The following is an 18,194-nucleotide window of genomic DNA, read 5'->3' as shown; positions in this document are numbered from 1 at the left end:
GGGAAAGGGTACACTTATCCAAATGTTTAAATTTCCATTTTGCATTGTTCTATGGTTCTGTGAAAGTTCTGTGAAAGTGTTATAGTAATTCCCTATCCATAGGGGACAGTTGTCATATCCCAGTTAGTTTTTAGAAATATAAATACATTTTCAGAATGGCGGAAGGATAAAAGTCTACATAGATAGGCAAACTTTTAGCTGATTTTAGCAAAGTTAAATGGAAAATGTCTGTATACTGTATCTGTATGACAAAATGCAATATTGGTCAATTTTTAAATAATATACAATTATACTGAATATGATTATATAGCCGTATAGTTTATTACTGTTTTGTATTCACATTCTAATATACACAGGTTTAAGGAGGTCGACTGTATCAGTCGTTTCGATTAGATAATTCCGAGTCTGTCTTCTAACAACAACATCAGGAAAAGAATAGGACAGTTGATGAAAATGTTATCAAATGAAAAATCAGCAACTAATTTATCGACGGACTTCTGTTTTAAATATTTGAACTAAACAGATATATTTTAAATCCCCCTGATATGGACTTGTTTAAAATAACTTACATTTTTAGATAAGCTGCTAGTCTGCAAGTGCCCTGAATATGTTTTTAATCTCCTACAAAATCACCTGTGAAGGACATATGTGTTCTACAGCTTAAAGCACTAATAATATTAAAGTTTTGGTGCAACCTCCATGCAAAACAAGCAATTCTGTCCTTTTAAGTTTACCCACAAAAGCCAAACATTTTTTTTTTTCTGAAGCTGATTTACAAAAACATAGTGAAGAAACACTTTGATAATGTAAAGAATTTTGTGAATGCCGCTTTCTACTAAATGCATGCAACTTACACCATTAATGCAACAAATCATCTTCATCTTACGTGTGAGAAGAGCTGAAAATGGAAATGTGTGAATGGAAGGGGGAGGTGTGTGTGTGTTGAGGGGGGGCATCTGTCGACGCTTCAGTGGACAAATGCCTTGCTTGACAAATGTCTGGCCAGAGTAGAAACATGAGAGGATGGTTCTTTAGCAGGAGGGGGAGAGTAAACTCAGAGGAGATAAGGAAGCTTTGCATGTAACCTGCTCAGTGCATTACTTTGTGTGGTGGACTAAAATGCATATTACATGCTTTCTAAGGTTTTTTTCAGAGCATAGTGTTCAATTCTCCTTATGGTTTTCAATTGGTTTTGTTGCAAACCTAATAAAATATGATTATACGAGTGTTTAACCAGTGAAGGTGATCAAAGAAAAAAATGGCCATATGTTATCCCTGTCCCGTTTGTAAAAATAGCCAACATGTCCAAAAAAACTCCAGCTAATGCTTTAAAGCTGCAGTTTAGGAGTGAAGCCCTGGCCTGGCCCCGCGGTTTTCGGTCAGCCGCAGCAAGGCTCCTGATTGGTTATATGTGCAGTATAGGAATTCAGCCTAAACTCCTCCCCTTTGTCCTCCACCTCTTCCTCCCAGTCCCAGACGTTGATGTACAACAGCATTCCCTGAGCATGCACACATGTCTTACTCGCTTTCTCCTATGAGAGAGGGGGCTGTAGAGCAGGGAGTTTTAGACATTTGAACACACAGAGCATGGAGAGGGAGAACAAGTCAGGAGACAAAGAGAGCACTCTCTGGATCTCTGGTGGTGTGAGTCAGTGAGTGTGTGTGTGAGGAAAGGAGAGGGAGAAGAGAAGGAGGATTTCTCCCTCTTTCTTGTTGTGATTCTGAGAAGGGGGAGGATCTGAACCCTGCTAAGAGTCAGAACCCCTGCAGGAGTCCACAAGACCATACACTCTTAAACACACACACCTACAAGAACACACATCTCCAGTTTATCTACAGCTTTTGTAGACTCACCGAGTCACAGCAAGGGATCAGGACCCAGAGCGAGGAGAGGGGAATTATTCGGACTTACTACTTGTTGCTCTCTGCTTTTTTTGGGGGGGATTGTATTGAAGATGATTTTCCTTCTAACCTCCCACCGGCAGTGGGACCTTGTCTGAGGTGAGCTTTTCACTTCGCTTTGGAATTGTTTTTGCCTTTCCTGCTTCTGCATCTTTTCTTTTGGAGCCCATGTGAGGTATGGGTATGTACGAGACACAATCTTGTTCAGGTTTTCCATTAAGATTTGTTGTCTCATGAAATGTCAAGAGTTTTCAGAAACATTACTGCACTGATCTGTCAAAGAGTATTGAAAAAAGTTTGCATTTAGCTCTTAATTTCCATTGGGAGAAAGGGCTGTTGACACAAAGACCTGCAACATGTGATCTTAGCTAAAAGTGTGATATACAATATAAAAAAAACAGATCTTAGATTTGGAATCAAGGACGACAAACATCAATTTGTGTTGCTTTTTTTAACTTTTCCAAGTGTGTTTGTGGGAAAGGCAGAGGCAGTGTTTAAACGCTTTAGTGGTGTGTAGTCTTCATTTATCAGCTTTTGCATGATTATAGTGTCCTTGTAGATAGCAATTCACTGGAGTGTGCAGCCCCACAGTCACTCCACCACCAACATGTGTTTACATGCTTCAGCTTATTACCTACACACAGGAGGGATCGGATTGTCAGCAGTTTAGAAAGTTATTGCTTTAGACTAAAACTTCTATGCTTGGTGTAAAGTTCAACTGTAGTGTTCTAATATTGCAGCCTCTCATCAATATTCTACTCAAACTTTCCAGCTTTTGTACCATGGGATTTTGCCAAAGCTTAAGGATTCTTCTTATTCAACTAATGGGACAGTGCTTTGTGTCCATTGAACCGGGTGGGCATTGTTGTCCTATTATTAGCGCGAGGCAGGGCCGGCCGGCAGCTGTGGGGAAGGAAGTAGACTCGGAGCAGCCGGAGAAGAGGGATTACTTGGAATGCCGAGCGGGCGTTCATAGTCTGACTGCTAGACTGGCATTCCTAAGGAAACAGCAGAGTCAATGAGGGAGAAGAAGAATGTGTACAAGCAGCGGAGTAGGACTCAGTGTGTCATAGGCGTAAAGGGATGACACAGGAAAAGGTTGGAGGTTAGCTGTGATCTGGACAACAAGCTCTGTTATTGTTGTAGATTGCAGCTGTTGTTTGGCTGCTGGATGACTTGGTTGCTGATTTGAGTGGACAGCTGTGGCTAAGAGGAAGACTTCTGCTTTCATAATAACATAAATATCAACAATAAACATAAGGATTTATTGAGTTTGTACTAGACTTTAAATTTTTAAATCTCTAAGTGATGCAGTATAAAAACAGCTAGTAAACAGTCTGAGCTAAAACCAGCTAAATCAAAATACATATAAACACTGTCAAGTCTTCTAAAGAGGAAGGTCTTCAGTACTTCATTGAATCTGTCTTTAATCGTTGGTATCCTCTATCATGCCTTTAAGATTCAATTTAAAGAGTTTAAATGACATTAGGGAGTACACCTGAACTATGAATTTCTCTAAATGTGTACAGTCATATGTAGTTTTAGAGTTCAAAATGAGCATGGAAAGATGCATGATGTGAATACTGGTGTGGGTAGAAAATACACTGATAACTGCTTTGCGCAACTAACAGTGCTTTGGAAAAAGTACATAAAGCCATAACTTGTTTTACTTGTTTAATCTTTATTTATGTATTTATCTTATAAGGCAAGCTTAAATTATACATTATCACACATTTATACTGGGATTACATTACCATACATGTAGCTGGATTCTGCTAAATTACTAGGTAGCTTCCATAGGGAATTGGTGGAGCTTGATTTTATTTCACACCAAGGGGGAATTTAGACAAATGCATAACGCAGATTGCAGAATTGCTTTGGAAAATATTTTGCATGATATTCAAAACAATCTATTGCATCACTTCACAGTAATGCAATAGATTGTGTTGATATAGCACATCAAAAACAACAATATGCACAAACATTTTGTAAGAAAATGAAATTATTTTGATTGGCAGAGCAGTAAAGGTTAAAGATATCATAAGCTAGCCGTTTACTGGTGCATATTCAATGCTTAAAAGTTTTTTTTTTCTTTTTCTTTTTTGCATTTTACTTTTAAAACAGCCTTACATCAATGTGGAAAGTTGCATCATTCTAACAACTTGTGTCCAAAGAGTCTGTAGAGAATGAAAAGGCTTGTCCATGCTCAAACTACATCTGAAATTACCTGTAAACTGATCAAAAAGTTTCAACTTTTTTATTCATTATTTTTGGATATCACCCAGTTAGTTTTTGCTGTCTTTAAAGACGTATAACTGTTTTTTTTATGATACCTGTGGCCAAAATACAACTGAAACACTCCTTTGCTTGTTATCACAGCTCTCAATCTTAATTAACTACGTGTTTTGCTTACCTTTTTCACCTTTAGTGGAGTTGCTATCGATGTCTGAGTTGAGCCTGATGCTGGTTGCTTCTATATCCACAAAATCCATATTGAATCTGACACTTCGATTGTTTATTAGGTCAGATCCATTCAACATGGTCGCACCTGAGTTCACATCTGCCGAACAGCACAGGAACTTCTGACCCAAAGTTAATTAAAGATAATAGGCTGTCATTCTGCTCATCAAACCGTGTTTTAGTCATAAAGGGTGAAATGAAAAGACAATTTTCAGTAAAAAATGACATAATGTCTTGACTTTACTACCTAAATACTTTATTTTTCTTGCTGAAAGCCTTAATTAATATTAATGTCAAATTAAAGGTTAACATGGGAAAACACAAACCCTAATCTACTGTTTGGTTAGCAGCTCTAAGTCGATGTGAGATACATGATGGACTTATTAAATAAATAACTAAAAGACCTTCATGAGCAGGGCTTTATTAATTTTTCTAATATGTCATATTTAAGGTAAAAAAAACAACAACATAGGAATATTTTAGATATTTATCTAACTTTTGATATAATTTTTTCAGCCTTAAAAGTGCTTATATTTGGGCATTGTTTCATCGGAACATTAAATAAAAACAAAAACAAACTGTAAATCCCTTTATTGGGCAACTTCTCTGTCTGCATTTTGACCCATGCCCTTGGGGAGCAGGGAGCTGCCATTGTGTGGTGCCCAGGGAGCAATCAGGGGTTAAAGGTTTCGCTCATGAACCCATAGTGGAGGCTGCAGGGATCAAACCAGGTACTTGCAACCTTCTCCGAGCACAAACTCACTGCTCTAACTGACTAGGCCAACACTCCTAGTACTTATAAGATAAACAAAATGTTAAATTCACATTAGTTATTTAAAACACTGGAAAAACTTATAACAAATTCAACTTTATTAAAGTAAAATTTATTAAGATAAAATATTGATTTTTAATTTTTGTTTCAAGAAATGAAAAAAAAAAAAAACAAAAAAAAAACCTTGTCCTAGACAAATTAAAGCGCGTTGTTCATGAACAGTAAACCAACACATCTGTCAGCAGGCGAAGAAGTCTAACTGTATATTTCCTGAACATTACAGAAAACACCTGATTTTAGTGACTGCCTCAAATTGAAATTTTATTTCAGGAGCTCCATCACGCTTTCTACTTGTTATATTTATTCATATGTATACATATGTTTAAAATCAATGTCATGATTTCCACTATTTTTATGTATTGCTTCTTTTATCCTTTTCAGTTTATTTTACTGGCAGCTGAGTTTTTTTTTCCGTCTTTAGATTAGATTAGATTCAACTGTATTGTCATTACACAGGTACAGGTACAAGGCAACAAAATGCAGTTTAGGTCTAACCAGAAGTGCAATAGCAGCAAGTCCGGGATAAATAATGGTTCCATAAATACAGGACATGACTTTCTACTGAATAAATATAGAGATGAATACCATTATAAACAGAATTTTACAAATAGATTTGTCCTATGAATGTAATATATAGTTAACTAGTTATGAACTAAATTTACAGCTGGATATTTACAAAATATAATATACAGGTGGATATTACTATATGAAGGGTTTTTACAGACATGTAAAATAGCATAATATACAGATGGCTTTTACTATCGGTCGGTCCAACTAGTCGGCAGTGCAAATCAATATTCATGGAAGGGTATGTACATTTTCAACCCTTACCGTTTTTAATAATTGCAATCGAAACTTCCACAACTTTAAGACAGAAAAGAAGAAATGTGGACCACATCAAGTCTTGTTCATCTGTTGACATGGTTGGCATGTGCCTAAAAGGCACTAACTACACAAGGTGGTGATTGTGTGGAAAGAATTTCCAGCCATCGTGCCATTCAGGAAAGTTCTGTTTCCGCATGATTTAAAGACAAATGTGTGGATCTCCACTGTGAAGAAGGCAGGTGGTGGAATTATGTTTTGTCACAGATTCTCTGAATGAGGGACTGGTGCACTTCACAAACTAGACAGACTAGATAGCGTCAGGTGGAAAAAAACTTTATGTGCGAGGAAGTTACAGCTTGGTGCAAACAGTCCTTAATGCACAATGGCCTTAAGCATAGTAGCACAAAATAATAAAATCAATCATTCCAAACTGGCTCTGAAGTTAATGAATGATTAAAAGGCAAATATGGGTCTGTACAGTTACAACCTGAGAGGTATCATTCATTGTAAACAACAGTTTGTTTCTGCTAATACTGTAAGTTGTAGATCCTTATAGAATAGAGCTGAAATGAACTGTCCTCAAAGCCGCTCACTTCCTCCTTGCAACACCTTTATCTTGAGCCCCCCAGCCGCTGGAAGCTGACAGTGAAAGTATAAACAAGTCCCTTGCAGATTGTGAATACTTTCTGATTGACTGCTGTGATAAATTGCTGCCTTGCTGGCTTAAATGATATAAAAAAATCCCAGCATTTCTCACAGAACACAGCTATCTCTCCATCTTTGCCTCAATAAACCATTGCTTTGCATTCTTGTGAAATATGCCTGCAGTGCTAAGAGAAAATCCTGCAACCAGTGGTGCTGTTACATAGTTAGCTCTGCTTGATTGTGTTGAGATCAGAATGTAAACTGTTTATTTAAGAGAATCTTTGAGCTGGAAGAAAAAAGTAGCTGTTGTGAAACTATGATTGCAAGGGTTTTTTTTCCCTATTGACTAACCTCTTTTGTCTTGAATATACTTGTTAAGATATTTTGAAAGATTGTGAAATCAATCTCTGCACCCAAGTCCCACTGAATCGCATAGAAACACCACCTTGAATAAGACTGGTATGTAATGTAAAATGAAGTACATAATAAAAAAAAAAGGGCTCTTTATAGTTGAGTACGGCTTATATGCTAATGTCCTATCCATGCAAAGAGCCTTTTGTCTCTCTGAATTATTACAGAACAACATCTACTGTCATCATCCCCCATACCCCAGCATTCCCCCTCCCTTTCTGTCCTACCACAGCTCCCTGTAATACAGCTGTGCAATTACACAGTCGTAAATCACAGACAGAGAACTTTTTTGTCAGTCTGTATGGTCGAATCCAGAACTTACAGCAGTTTAGGTGTGTGGGTGCAGAAAGGATGTTAAAAGCATAAGGGAGAATTAACCGGTTTTGCAAGGTGCTGATGTTCATTACTAAGCTGTCTGGGGGGTGTCTGCTCTGTCCCATCTTAAAAACAAATTGTCACTCTTGATAGTGATGGTTTTGTTTCATGCATTAAGTTTAAGGTTCTGGGATTCTTAGTTCTTAGTAGAGACTTAGTTTTCCCAAGTGGTTGAATTTTAGTGGCTTTAACTTGTAAGTAAGTAATGCCATCAGCTATTTATTCAGTTTAAACCCTCCTACATGTTTAAGTGAGCAAAAAACAAAAAAAACAAACATAGCATGGAATTAAGTAATGTTATTATTGGATCACTGCTATATCCTAGTTACTATTCATGGTCTGCAATGCTGCTAAACTCATTACGATTTCACTCTTTTACTGTTTTTGAGGAACTTGTACAATATTGGGGTTTCATATATTCATCCCAAGATATTGCAGTGGTTATTGAATATACAAAATAATAAACACGCAAAAACGTACAGAGACAAAATAGGAAAACCTATTTTATCCTGGAGTAGGAGAGTAAACTTTTGCTCCTTTAATTTCAATAAACACAAACTATAAAAACCAGCAGAGCATCATAAGTAGCTCACTTACTTTATTATGTGACAAATCTTAATGCTTCTCTAAATGCGGCTCCACAGATGGTCAGGGGATTGTTAACCATAGAAAAAAATAGCTGAGAATGGTAATCCTGTCCTGACTCAGTTTGTTTAGTTTCTGTAAGCTAACACCAAACAGGGGGGGTGGGGGAGAGTCTTATGTCTTCGCCTATGACAATATATAACAATAACTCCTTATAAGTGATAAGATCATAATAATGTATCATGTGTCCATTAATTAATCAAAAAGATTATACATGCAATTTTTTTTGTCCTTCTGTTTTTGCTTGGCTGCATTGTGATAAAAGGGTTTTAATGCACATGTGCAGATAAAATATTTTCTTTACTGTTTTTATAGCTTACTGTATGAGACACAACCTAACTTTCATGGCATTTGCAAAGGTGTTTTTTTTTTTCAAAAACTCATTGCCTTGAAGGTTTTGTTGCCAACTTTTTTTTCTAAGCATCATTAATTGATTTTTAATTACTGCACTTATTGCATATTTGTTAATGCAGTTAGACATTTCACTGCTTCCTACCCTCATGAAAGCTCATAATGAGTAGTTAGCATGATATTAAAATAATTTCAGTGTTGATTTTAAAATAATAGTAGATTTTATAAATGTAATTATTTTGTGTCTAATAATAACCTTTTAAATGAAACCCTTGCAAAGTGAAAAAAAAAATGTATTCCTGTTTTATTTTTAAAGCCTCTCATTAGTAACACAGGTGGATTTCATATGAGGTTGATCGGGTGAAATCCCTTCAAAGCAGATTTAACCCTGACTAAGTTATTTGACAAACACTCCCCTAAAACCGCAGTTAGGCGAGCATGTGGGCTCATGGTGCATCTGGACGTATTCATATAGGCTTAGAAGCTCACTGAGCGCATTGCTGTGTCAGCATATACTTTGTGCTGAGCCACCATACTGCAGGCAGAAGTTGATACAGCTGATACCAATGCATCCATCCATTAGAAAAGACTACATCATTACCACAAACATTTGTGACTTTATAGACGTTATGTCTTAAACTTCTTCACTGACAGATGAAGGAAGTAATAAAGCAATTTGAGTCATTTGAAAGTCTGAGAGAGCTGGAGGGAATATCAAAGCTAAAATAAGAGGTTAAGAGGTCATCTTTATCTAAGAGCATACTTTTGACACCTCTGTTAAAAGTTTTTTACTGACGGATCACTTTATGTTCAAGAGGAACATTTTTTTTTTACCTTCTGTAGCTTTGCTTTACCTAGCCTGTAAATTTATTACACCAACACAGCAAGGGTGTGAGAGGAATCATGTAGGTGATGTCAGAAGGTGACTTGCATGCTGAGGCAAAACAGGAAAGAGGGGAAAATGAGCTCCACTCCCAAAAGGCTCCCCTTTCCCTCCAACTTACCTCGTTTCCTGCCGCATACCTCTCCACATCCCATTTCTAAAAGCGGCAGACACACTCTGACACATTCCAACAAACCTGGCCCACAACTATTTTAATCACACTTCTGTTGCCCTTTCTTTAGTTTATTTAATTCGAGTAAAGACTTCAAAGAGAATGTTGGATAGGACTAAGATTTTTCAGCTTTGACTTCAACAACTGTCTCTATACGGGTCCAACTAGAGGAGCTTGCACTGTCCTAGTTAGTTGAACTCCTCCTGTGTCCTGCCCTCGATCTCTCTTAATAGCAACACAGATACTAAAACTGCTTGAATGAAAAGGCATTTATTTGGTGGTGTCAATAATGTTTTTTTGTTTTGTTTTTTTTAAAAGCTCAATTGATTTTTTTCTCCCTCTTTTTTGATGTTTTTCTTCCTCTCCTTGATGTGTGATTAAGTCTCCATCTTTTTTTATTGCCCCTTGTTAGGACTTGTTAGCCAATTTCGCTGACTGGCAATGCCATACAGAAAACATTAGAAATCAAGGCCTTTCATGCCAAGAAAATTAGCCTCCTTTTCTCTTTCCACCTCACTGATTCCTTTTAGTCTCCATATAAGTAAACATTTTCATTCATATTTAAGGGCACCATGCTGTTTGGTTGATCTTGTTGTCTAAAAAGAAAGGCTTTGTATTAGAGTGATAGCAGCTCAAACAGTCCCAGAAATGAATTGAATCTGGGCTGCCAGGACAGATAACTAAGCCAACTTGCTTGTATTTAACAATACTAATTAAGTCTTATATAAGACAGTAATACACCCATTTAGATTTATTGAAGTAAAAAATATTGATACTGCAAAAAGTCAGTGATTGCACGTTCAAATTTTATTTACAGACACATTGGAGAAAGTGATGGAGTAGCGAAATATAATGTTTGTTTTTCTTGGATTTAGGATTTTTAGTATTTACAGTAAGTAATGTCAAACTGAGTTTTACTGAAATTCACTTAACATTTACAATTTATGTATAATAACAAACACTTTTGACAAAATCCGAGACTTAGTCTTAAAACAGGATCATCACAAAAGCCTAGTTCATTAAAGTGCATGTTGTTTGTTATGGATTTTTAGGTAGAGTGCAATGGAAAGGCCTCCTGTTGATTATATTTTGAATGGCATAAACCAGACTTTTTTGTTAACCTTGATGACATTTTTTGTTAATAGTTGGCTGAGTTTTGGTTTTCTAATCTGATTTATAAACCTATGGAGAAATTTGCAATTATCAAATAGGATCTACAGAAATGTATTAAATAGGGCGAAAGTGGCATCGGATGCAGGAATTTGCCTGAAGGGTTGTTGGTTTAAGCCCAGGTGCCAGATTTCAATGTCCATGATTCCTTTTGGGCAAGTCACTTTACCCGCATTGCCTCCCAGTGGTGGTCAGAGGGCCCATTTACGCCTGTGCATGGCAGCCTTACTTTTGTCAGTGTCTATGCTTAAATGGGTGAGTGACTGAGGTGGTGGAGGAGTATAAATACCTTGGTGTTCACTCACACAACAGACAAAGGTGGAAATGCTACTGTAAAGGTGACTACATGAAGGAACAGAGCAGACTTTACTTCTTAATGAAGCTTAGGTCCTTTAGTCTTTGCAGCAAGATGCTAGATATCTTCTAGAAGTCTGTTGTGATCTGTTTTACCATCATCTGGTTGGGGATCAGTATCAGAGCAACTGAATGAAAGCAGCTCAACAAGCTAATAAATGAGGCTGGCTCTGTAGAAACTCTGTTAGAAACTCTGGAGATGGTTTTACAAAGATAAAGACTTTATAAAATTGAAAACATTATGGACAACAATGAGTTTCCTCTTCAGAAGACTATTAAACAACAACGTGTTCTAAGACAAAGGCTTCTCCAGATATGGTACAAGACAGTCTGCAGCAGAAGATCTTTCAGGCCTATGGCTATCAATACCTACAACAACAAAAAACAACAAAAAAAACCCTATAAGGTACTCCAACATTTAATTTCCTTTTGGGATCAATAAGGTATTTTAAACAGAACTGAATAAGGCATGTTTGAGTCTGTGTTAACTTCAGAAGTTTATTTTGAAGGGAGAGTATGCTCTAAGGTTACTTTATCTATTGAAGTTTAAAAAGAGGGAGCCGTAACATGCGGAAATTGATTTTTCTTTTAGTGGCTGTTTGCTGCAGGGATTGTACTTATATGAAACTGGCATTGGAGCAAAACATCTGCACATGTAACAATAAAAGTTATTATACTTCTGTTCCCATGGGGCAACAACCCCAACAAATGCTCCTGATTGTCTGAAAGGCAGTAATTTTTGAGCAGAACATCAGCTAAGTTTGTTCTTAAAAAAAAGTTATTCTGCCAGTTTTCAGAGATGGGGGAAACAAAAGAAAGAACATACATTAGAAGGCAACATCTTGGAGTTAGAAACACCAATCTAGTAAAGTTACCATCAGCGGCTGAAGTAAAATTCAAACTATTTTTATGGATCCTAAAAGTTAAAAGCTACCTGAGGCTTAACACCTGGATTTGCTTATGTTTCTTGCTTTGAAGACAGATAGAGGTTCTTGGGTTGCACTGTTACTATGGAAACTCCCCAATTTACACTGTGTCTGGCTCCACTCAGCCGCTAATTCTGCAGCAAATATGGAGCAATCAATGAGAGCATTTACTCCACAGCCTCCACATGGTGGCGCAGGACAGCAGTGATTGGATAACAGGCTGGCAAAATTCAACTTAATTTAGTTTTTGATAGATGATATACAGAGATAACATCATACCAATAGAAAACTGATTAATCTCTGCATGTGGATTTTCAAAACAATCCACTAAAGGCATCTAAATTTACTTAAATACCTCGCTGTAGTAACATCTAGCTACAAGTATGGTTGGAGATATGTATATTTGAAATCCCATCGGATCCAGTTAAAATATTTGGACTCCCAAGAATGAAAAGCAAAACTGTTTTATTTGTTGTAAAATCCTTAGGAAGGTTTGTTTTGGTTTCACTTATGCATTTATCACCACCGTTTATTGCATGCTGTTTGGAGCTCGTATGACTGTCAAACCGCAGGAGAGAAGCCGCAGTATATTCAACACAACACTTTATTGAGTCTTACTTTACGCCACACTCAAACTTTTTCCGTGTTTCCATTGACTTATTGATGGTTGTAGTTAAGGCTGAAAGACAAACATTAGAAGTCAGATAAATATTTACATTCACACGTTGTGTATTCCAACATAGATTACTGTGAATGTTGTGAGATTAATCTTGTACTTTGATCGTAATGGGCGTCTTCTGCTGCTTATCAATGAACACAGTGTGCGGTTGGTTTGCCACTACTATTTTGTCTGTTTGTACCAGGAAGCCCCACAGGATCTTAGCTTTGTCATTCTCCAACACATTGGCAGTTGGCTTCCATTTTTGGACCTGGGGGTCTCCAGTTTGCACAGATGTTTGCGTACACTACACCAGCCGGTTGGTTATGGTGTTCCATGTATTACTGGACTTCGTTCTTATTTCATTTAGTCAGTATTCTTCATTGTTATATGATGTTTCTTTCTCCCTGAAATTGTTCAGTCTCCGGTCTTGGTGGGATGGCTTGTGTGTTATTACCCTGCCTCTGGTTCAGTGTAGAATTGTCCGTCCATCTGGCCTCTATCTCTTTTGTGTACCTCTTCAATCGGGCAGCCAAGTATGGAGTCTTTGTTTGTCAGTTTCCAGGGCCTCCGCTATGGGTATCTGTTTGTATTTCTGTGGTAATCATTAACCATATGCACCCTTTTAGAGTTCTGATAGTTGACTCCTTTCTGTGTTGTCTTGATTTTGGCTTCAGACCTTCTCCACCATGGTGGACATTCTCCACATTGGACACTCCTAACATTATCTTAGCCAAGCATCTTGAGGATCACTGTATACTATATATATTTATACTATAACCCTACTTCATACATTGTGTAGTAGTTAAACCAGACTTTCTAAAGCTTTACCCATCCTGGTTGGGGGATGAATAAGGATTAACAGGAGCAGCTACATTTTTGGACGTATTACTTTGAAACTGCTACTCCACTCTCTGTAAGCTCTCTCTGCCCACTCAAGTTTCACATGGCTTTTTAAGAGTTTAGGCTTATTGTTTGCATGACAATGGTGTCTCTGTGAATGTAAGAAAAAAACAATCCGTATGCATGAACTGTGGTTGAATTCCAAAAATGTCAAATTAAATGATGGATTGTAAAGTTGTGCTGGTTAACAGAAACGGGTGGGTTTCCTTCTGTTGAGCTTCATGTTAAAACTATTAGCAATACACCTGAATTGAACAAGAACTTCTTCCAATTATTAGAAAGTTAGGAATTAAACAATAAATGCGAAATGGTGATCCCTGTGTCACATGCTAAGAATATATGGGTGGTATAAAAAGAAGCAATAAAAAGTTTAGGGAATGAACTAGGAGGAGGATAATTGAGGCACTACAGTCTCCCTTCTCTAATGATACGTTCTGGTACTTATAAAACTATCTCTCTGCCTCCTTTTGTCCTCTAATCTTTTTCTACAGCATTCCATTCTGTATTCACAGAGCAAGGCTAATTACAGATACCTTACAAGAAATAAATTTGTGCACAATAATTAAGGACATCCAATAAAGACCAATTAAGTTAAGTGCCAAGTACATGCTTGACAAATAACACAAAATAGGTTGTGGGTGTTTTTCAGGTCATTTTTCATAATGCTCAGTTTATTATCAGTCTGCAACAGGACTGACAGCAATGACCTCCCTGTCTTTACCAGTTTCCTTTAGATCTAACTGTGGCAGGCAGTTCCAACTTATAATTAACCCACTCCGCTATCATCACAATAAGTGTAATTTATATAAAGGATTTTTTTCTACAGGGTATAAATGTTCAACAAAGGTCACGCCAAGACCCCTTGGAAAAAAGAAAATAATAAGGCCAATCATTATTTATTATCTTTAAAAAACAAATAAATCAAATCAAATCATTACACTAATATATTTCCTCCTCTTCCTCTCTTCTTAGCTTTTTGGGAAAATTTCACTTTTAATAGTTAGACATTTCTAGAAAAAACATATGAGTGGTATTTCTCATGACAGACTGTGTAATTTTATTCTGCAGATTTTTTTCACCCAAACATAAATAAAACTCTCACTACTTTAAATTGAAGTGAAAATATGAGAAATTATATATGTCTTTACAAATCCAAAGATTGATATAAGCATTTTTTATGGAAAACGGGGTTTAAGCTCATCTAAAGCTGTATTTTAAGCTGTCTTTATTTAGATATCTATAGTTCCATCCTTAAAGATGTCTACTACTATATTATAAATCAGCTATCAATATTATTTTTTTCCATTAGGCCCTGAGGGACTTAGGATTTTGTTTCTGATTCAAGAGAAAATAGTTTCTGATGAGGTTGTGGAGTTTAGAGCTCCTTGAGAGTCAACTGGGATGATCACACTGGACACAATTTACTGCAAGAAGGCTTGTGTTGCCCAGTTTGAGACAGACCCCAAGTCTATTTTAGTTGGACCATGCAGCAATGCAAGGGAAATTGCATGGGTCTCACAGGAAAAAGAGATGGTTACAGAGTAAAACAAATCCACTTTGGGGGAAAATACTAAATAAAATCTGTTAATCGCACAGGAAAAGTCAGGTTTGGAGATGTTGCCTATATGCAGCAGAGGGGATAGCCTTGAACGTAAACAATCAATAAAACATACAGAAAAATAATACTTTACCCATGATAGGAGTTTAGTAGGAGAGAAAAGCCCTTGAGCCTCGCAAAAGCCAATAAACTTTTTTTCTGCTCGGGTTGCTGCACATAAAGCAGGGCTTTGCTTTATAACTGCCCCGGATATTTTATTTTTTTCAATCATTTGAAATTATTTTAAATAACTTTTCATCATTTGTCCCAGTGAAATGTGGGAAATTGGTTCAATTTCAGAAGTGAAAACAGAACTGCTCACCCTGCATAGTCAGTGTGATATGGCAAAAATCTGTTCATTGAGAGTTGTACGCAACTGGTGTGACCTGGGCTTGATAAAGATTTATCCCTATTGTTAATACTAGGTCTAAAATAAAATAAATTAAATGTTTTTATCTGCAATAAAATTGCAAGCGTCTTACTTTTGTAATATGTACAATGTTATTAAAGATTAATGCATTTTATTTGGTTTTGTGTGTGACAAATTTCCATTTACCTAATAAGATAAATATGTAATTGTTAGAATAGTCTAATTTTTTTATTCTGGATGTTTAAATCTGTACTGCATCTCAATGCAATGCTTTGTAAAACAGTTTTAAATATCAAATAGGAATCTCAGGACTAGCTCCACAGAAATTGCCAATATGTTTTTTTCTTTTAAAACAACTAGGCCTAATTATAAATATCCTCAATGCTCATGCGTTGTGTCTCTTTCAAAGAGCCTGGGTTTTAATGTAGCATAAATCAGCTTGTCACAGCCAACCACAGCTGTTTACGTTCCCATAGGAGGATGTTTCTCCACTGCATCCTGGTTTGTCCCCGGGGCATCACCCCAGCTGCGTGCGTATACCGTACCTTTGGGATTGTTCAAAAAAAGGATGCATTTTTTCAGTACATCATAGTCAAGGGAAAGTTCAGATCTCATTTCTCTGTACGATTACAGATCTTACTTGAATGTTTGCTTTTTGGCAAAGCTTGCCCTATACACCTAAACAACCATGTCTAGTATTAAAACCTATTTATACCGCTTGAACTTTATTGCATTTATGTTACAGCCATTAAACCCCAAACTTCAAAACTCTCTTTTTTCTTTCTTTTAAGTAATTAAATATTGCATTAAAAATATAATTGTATATTGTATTGTACATAAAGTAAAGAATTATGGATTTGGAGAAATATTAAACCTCTTTGTTAAATAGACTAAATTTGTTGCAAATTTAGTCTGCAATAGCATTCAGACTCCTTTAGGTTCAGGATGATGTTATAGCCCATCATATAAGAGAAGTATGACCAAAGTCAAACCTGAAAAAGCTGGCCGTCCACCGAAACTGACATGTCAGGCGAGGAGAGCATGAGTCAGAGAAAAAGCCAATGGCAAATCTGGAGGAGCTGCTGAGCTCCACAGCTCAAGTAAGAGAAACTGTGGAAGAGAAAGCATATCTGTCCTTAGTGAAAGATTGCCAGACAAAATACTCCATTTAAACAAAGCCATAAAACCACTGATTTAATAATTCCCTTAAGCCATTTAAGAGACATCAAGAACGCTGAAGTGGGTGCAAAACTGAATATTTTGCTGTAGGTGAAAACAGCAACATGATAATCAGGAGGTGCTTTTCTCTTTAGCAGAGACAGACATATTGATCAGAGTTTATGGAGAGATGGATGGAGCTAAACACCAAGGCATTCCTGGAAAAAATCCTGCGAGACACTGCAACTGAAATTGTATTTGCAGAACATATTTGCTCTAGTGTCAGTATTTATGCAGAGGGGATGAATAAAGATGCCCTCAAATCTTTCAGATTTTCCTTTGGGCTTTTTGCAAACCATTTATAAATTCTCTTCAGCTTCGCAGTTCCTAAAAACAGATGTCTGATTAGTTTGAATATTTTAAATACAGTTTTGTATACTGTGGATGCTTTACAAATATAATAATGTACTTTCAGCATCCGCTACTTTGACTACAGTGTGCTTTCTGCATGAAAAAGACAGTGACTGCTAAGGGAAAATGATCTTTATTCACCTAAGTAAGGTTATGATTAAATGTACTGCATGTGAGTTAAAATATATTTTAATGTCTGCAGGAATTTGTACAGATCATGATGCACATAGTATTTTATTACATACTAGATTAAGAAGACTTGCTATTGTTTTTTTGTACCATTTCCTGTGTCCCTAGAACCTTCTTGGATCTGATGGTACCATTTCCTCTGCATAAGCATTGCTTTAATGTCAACAAGAGACGTGGGCTATTCAAATTGTAATCCTGACATTGTCCCTTTGATACACCGAGCACATGGCCTTGCACTGCATGTTTATTCTGTCCCTTTGTGTGTGTTAATGCTGCATAGATTCAGTGGTAGATTGTTGCCTTGGAGCTGATTAGAAGTGTTGATTGGTGAATCAACAGGTACAAGTGTTACTCTCAGGTTTTGGGTATATAAATCTTGGTTCTAAAAGAATTTACACTGATTCTTTCAATATTGCTAACATCAGATCATTATATAAGCCGGAATGTTCTGCTGTCAAAGAAATATGATTTTAATACGTGGGAAGGCCTCTACTGGTGTGATACTGAGAGCATGAGATGACCTTTAGAACTTGAAGTCATAAGTAAGTTAAGTTTTCCGCATCACATTAACATTATTCAATTACATTTCATTATGGCCAGACTTCTAAATATAGCTGCAAGCAGCAATGAGCGTGCCCAGCACCTCAGCAGAGCACAGTCGTCATGGTAACTTGATCTTATTGCGATGAGAGCGGCTCGGCACTAAAAGAAGCAGGATTTTGACTTAGTGCCTTTTCAGTGGTGAGGTTTTTCAGAAGTGGTCTGAGTGTCAGGTTGGGTGTCAAAAAAGGCTGCTTTAATTTATGGATAATTTTTCTAAGGCTTGTTCCAATTATCTAAAGATCAACTGAAGTATCTCTGTAGACACTCTCGCTTGTCTATCCAGTTTGTGTCTTGGATAGAGTAGCAACCTGACCAGGAGTGTCACTCAGTTACCAGTGGTGATAGGGACCGACC

The 18,194-nt window shown here is 36.8% G+C and overlaps 1 protein-coding gene across 8 annotated transcripts in view; it reads left to right on the top strand.

Moving 5' to 3' along the window:
- The window catches only part of dab2ip (DAB2 interacting protein), a 199,028-nt gene that overhangs the window by 44,336 nt on the left and 136,498 nt on the right, over positions 1 to 18,194 (top strand). The window contains exon 1 of one of the 8 annotated variants that reach the window (XM_015384542.1): positions 1,537 to 2,001. The exons of 5 other annotated variants lie outside the window; for them this stretch is intronic. The gene's annotated coding sequence lies outside the window, so the exon portion shown is untranslated. Of the gene's footprint in view, positions 1 to 1,536; positions 2,078 to 18,194 lie in introns of those variants that run through there. 2 more of the 8 variants (XM_015384540.1, XM_015384541.1) reach the window with 2 other exon arrangements.

The sequence above is a fragment of the Cyprinodon variegatus genome, unplaced genomic scaffold (genome assembly GCF_000732505.1).
Source record: "Cyprinodon variegatus isolate N-32 unplaced genomic scaffold, C_variegatus-1.0 Scaffold315, whole genome shotgun sequence".
In the NCBI taxonomy this organism is placed as follows: Eukaryota; Metazoa; Chordata; class Actinopteri; order Cyprinodontiformes; family Cyprinodontidae; genus Cyprinodon; species Cyprinodon variegatus.
The sequence above is the reverse complement of the archived record's forward strand: the minus strand, read 5'-3'. Positions and strand labels throughout refer to the sequence as shown.